This window comes from Gossypium hirsutum, chromosome A08 (genome assembly GCF_007990345.1).
Source record: "Gossypium hirsutum isolate 1008001.06 chromosome A08, Gossypium_hirsutum_v2.1, whole genome shotgun sequence".
Classification (NCBI taxonomy): domain Eukaryota; kingdom Viridiplantae; phylum Streptophyta; class Magnoliopsida; order Malvales; family Malvaceae; genus Gossypium; species Gossypium hirsutum.
Window position 1 is genome coordinate 18953244 of NC_053431.1, and position 4658 is coordinate 18957901.

General features: G+C 31.3%; 1 non-coding gene across 1 annotated transcript; it reads right to left on the minus strand.

Moving 5' to 3' along the window:
* Positions 1 to 3062: 3062 nt before the first annotated feature.
* LOC121205892 (small nucleolar RNA R71) lies at positions 3063 to 3169 on the minus strand. Its single transcript, XR_005900965.1, has one exon. It is a non-coding gene; the product is annotated as a small nucleolar RNA R71 (small nucleolar RNA).
* Positions 3170 to 4658: the final 1489 nt, after the last annotated feature.

The following is a 4658-nucleotide window of genomic DNA, read 5'->3' on the forward strand; positions in this document are numbered from 1 at the left end:
TTCTCTTTTCCTAGTTAACGGACTCATGGTCAAATTAATTTGCCTTCTTGTAGGATTCGTATGTGGTATTCTAAAAACGAAGAAACAAGGCTGACTTCTTATTAGCTTATCATTTGTTATTATCATAAGAATTTAAAAGAAAAAATGAAAATTATAATGTTCTTTCCTCTTAACAAGCAGAAGTTAACTCTTCATCATATGGTAGTAAGTTGTAAGTTGTTATCTATGCTTGTTTCCCTGTAAAAGGAGGATGTTTTGTTGGATTTTGATGCTTACTATGACATTGCTGAACTGAAATATACCTCTAGTTGGTTAATGTGTTTTACTATAGAGGTAATTTTTGCAAGCTTCTTTCCACTCGTCCTTGTGCACATTTATTTGGTTCAGAGTTTAGCAGTAAAAATGTTGCAGTTAAGTCTGCAACCCGAGAATCATAATGCAAGAACGTTCTCTCATCTGTTTATTTTTTAGGCTTTTGAAAGTAAGCTCTAAATTTTAGAGTTCTGGAGAGGTTCTTTGCATTGTTATTACTGTTGATCAGGCTTATGAGTACTGTGATTTTGTAGTACTAAAATGGAATGGGTCTAATTCTAGCCCTTGCTGTTTGATTCTGAACTGATGAAAGGAATAGTTTGAATTGATTGGCCTCTGTGTTAATTTTGATGCATTTTTTTACAGAAAACATGCAGAGTTTGGGGATTCGGCGTTGTTTTGGTGTATTTGTTGATTGAAGTGTTGCCCATTTATAAAAGCAGAGTCCTTTGAAATGCCATTTTGTATTAGGTCGTCAGAAATACAAACTTTTGTTTTTCTTTTTTGGGTTCTTTTTTGAGCATTGTATCCAGCATGATCCTATTAGGTCGTCATATTCATTCTGGTCGTTCTGTCAGTTTTATGATAAATCGAAGGCCAAGATGGTATTTTAAAGGGTATATATTTATTTATATATACACACTAATAATAGAACCTCTGAGTTTGTTAACTAAACAGTGTATTAATTTAACTGGAAATTTTATTTTTTTTGAAAAAACACAAATATTGTAATGAAAATATTTATATATATATTGACTATTCTTCTTTAATCACTAAAATAAAAAGCACTAAATTAATTGATTTTATAAAATCAAGATAGTGGCTATAACATTGCCAAAAGTAATATGTTTTAACCTCATTCTTAATGCATTTTTGGGTGATTATTCGATTTTAATTGTGAATTTTATGTTAATCCTTTAAATTTTTGTTTTAATGCTTAATAGAGCATTTGAGAACAAATTGAGCAAAAATGAACGAAAACGAAAAATTGGAGCAAGCTACAGGAGCCACATGGGTTAACTCATTTAATATGGGTGTGTCAATTTTGCGAATTTACATCCTAAATTGTAGGAAATTGCAATTTTTAGATTGTTTGGCCATTTTTAGACGTACATATGTATGACAAAAATAAAAAGAGAGAAGACAGCCAACATAGAATATTTAAGAAAGCAACTTGAAAAACACCATTGAAGCTTATTCTGAAGTAAATTTTCGTCAAGATTGAAGACTCTTAGTTGATTTCTTAGGAGATTATCCTTAGTTTCTTTATTTTTTCGGTTATATTGTATCTTGGATTTTTTATTTTCAAGCACGAACTAATTTTCTAAATACCTAAGAGGATGAACCTTATAATGGATTTTATCATTTTATTCTTATTTTATATAATAAATACTTATATTTTATTCTCAATTATATGTGCTTAATTCTTAGTTTGGTATTTTTAGACTATTGATCCATGTTTGATGTGCTTAAATCAGAGGAGGAATAGACTCTGTTTAAGAATATATCTTATGTAATTGAGTGGAGTTGCATGTAATTTTAGAAATAGAACGATAAATCTATCATATTAAAGTCAAATCTAATATGGGAATTCATAACTCGAGTTAATGCGATAAGAGTTTTAATTAGAAAAAAAATTCAATTAATCAACCTAGAGTCAGTTGCTCTTACTCTTGAAAGAGATATTAGCATAATTTAAAGATTTCTACGGATCAAGATACTAAGTAAAGAAATTGCGTAATTTAGACTGATAATGACAATGAAATTTAGGTGAATTATTTCTTGAGTATTGTTTTGCTTCTTGGTTACTAATCGTTTGTTTTCCTAATTTGTTCTTTGCTGTGTTCGTTAGTTAATTAATTTAGTTAATTTTAGTTTTTAATCAATAACTTGAATTTATCTATTAAATAATAGAAAGACGGTAATTACTAGTACTTTTAGTCTTCGAGGAATGATATTTTTTCTCACTGTAGCTATACTATTAATTGATAGGTGCACTTGCTTTAGTCAATTTTTTAGTCAGTTTCGTGGACATCAAGTTTTTGGTGCCGTTGTCGGGGATTAAAATATTATGAAAACTTTATTTCTATTAACTTAGCCATTTTTTATTTATATTTTAATATTTTTGTTTTTAATTTAATTTTTACATTTTAGTTTTTCTTTTATTTGATTCTTACAGGTTCTTTTAGTTTATGACTAGAGGCAACCTGTTCGAACCAATAGTTTTTGGCAGTGAGATCAAAAGAACTGCTCGTAAAAATCGTAAAAAGGTTAGAGAAGCAAAGGTCAACAGGTTTTAATAAACGATCAAGACGAAAAAGATATCATTGTGGAGATGGATGATAATCCAAATAATCAAACAACCTTCTGCACCTCCTACTCCTCATACTATGTATGATTATGCTAAGCCTACTCTAATTGGGGTTGAATAGAGTATCGTCAGATCGACTATTGCTGCAAACAATTTTGAGATTAAGCCGAACACAATTCAGATAGTGCAACAGTATGTTTTGTTTGATGAGTTGCAAGATGAAGATTTGAATGTTCATTTATATAATTTTCTAAAGATCTGCGATACATTTAAGATTAATGGTGTTATTGATGATGCCATACGTTTATGGTTGTTCCCATTCTCTTTGAGGAATAAGGTGAAACACTGGTTGAATTCACTTCCACCGGGTTTTATCACTACTTGGGTGCAAATAACTAAAAAATTTCTATTTAAATCTTTTTCCCTGGTCAAAATAGCTAAGTTGAGGAATGATATCTCTTCTTTTGTTCAATTTGACATTGAAACACTTTATGATACATGAAAAAGATTTAAGGATTTATTGAAAATGTGTCCTCATCATAGACTACCTTTGTGGCTCTAAGTTTAAAATTTTTACAATGATTTGAACCCCTTGACTAGACAGATGATTGATGCAGCAACTGGTGGAACATTGAATAACAAAATACCTGAGGTAACTCAAGAGTTTATTAAGGAGATGGCACTGAATAATTATCAGTGGCAAGTTACGAGGGTAAAACCTATTAATGTAGCCAGAGTTTTTGATATTGATGCAGTTTCTATGTTGATGAGTCAGGTTAAAGCTCTTGGTAAGAAAATTAATGATTTAATTTTTTCTAAGTGAATTCCGTGATGCAATGTGATGTGATTGGAGCGAGGATGATCAATCTAAAAGTTTTCACTTCAAGTCTAACATGGAGCATGACCAAGTCGATTTTATGGGTAATAATTTAAGAATTCAGAACAACCCCATAGCAATAATCATAATTCAGGATGGAAGAATCATCCAAATTTCTCTTGGGATGGTCAAGGTAATGAAAGGTCACAACCCCTTCCGAGTTTTAAGCAACCTTATTAGCAAGAAAAGAAACCAAACCTTGAACAAATGTTAGCTAAATTTATTTTGGTGTCCGAAACTAGATTTCAGAACACTGAGACAACTCTAAAAAATCAGCAAGCATTGATTAAAGGGCTTGAAAATCAAATTGGACAGCCTGCTAAATTGGTTTCAGAGAGACTGCAAGGTAGCCTACCTAATAACACTGAAACCAACCCAAAGGAGCAAGTCCACAAATCACTATTCGAAGCATGGAAGGGTTAGTCGAGCATGAAAAGAAGTTGAATCTGGAAGTTGTTGAGAAAAATGATGGGATTGAGGAAAGCAAGAAAGACTATAAGCTGGTGGTCAGAGAATACAAACCACAAATTACATATCCGACAAAATTGAAAAAAGACTGCATGAACAAACAATATGGTAAATTTCTTGAACTCTTAAAAAAATTGCATATCGACTTACCTTTTGTTGAAGCCCTTTCGTAGACGCCAAAGTATACAAAATTTTTAAAGAAACTGTTAACAAATAAAAGGAAGTTAGACGACTTGTCAACTATGGAGCTCAATGAGGATTGTTCTGCCATTCTCCAAAATAAACTACTCACCAAGCTTAAAGATCCAATCAGTTTTACTATTCATTTTTTATTAGTAGCTTAATGTTGAAAAAAATTTGGCTGATATGGGTGCTATTATAAATCTAATGCCTTATAAAATGTTCAAACAACCTGGTTTTGGGGAATCAAAACCCACTATGATGAGTATTCAATTAGCTGACAAATCAATTAAGTATCCTAAGGGCATTATTGAAGATGTACTTGTTAAAGTTGATAAATTTATATTTTTTATTGATTTTGTTATATTAGACATGGATGAGGATATTAAGGTACCCATGATCTTAGGTCAACCCTTTTAGCCACTGCTAGAACTGTTATTAATGTGGGTAATGGTGAACTTGTGCTGAGGGTAGGTGATGAAGAGGTTACTCTTCAAGAACGTGAATTTG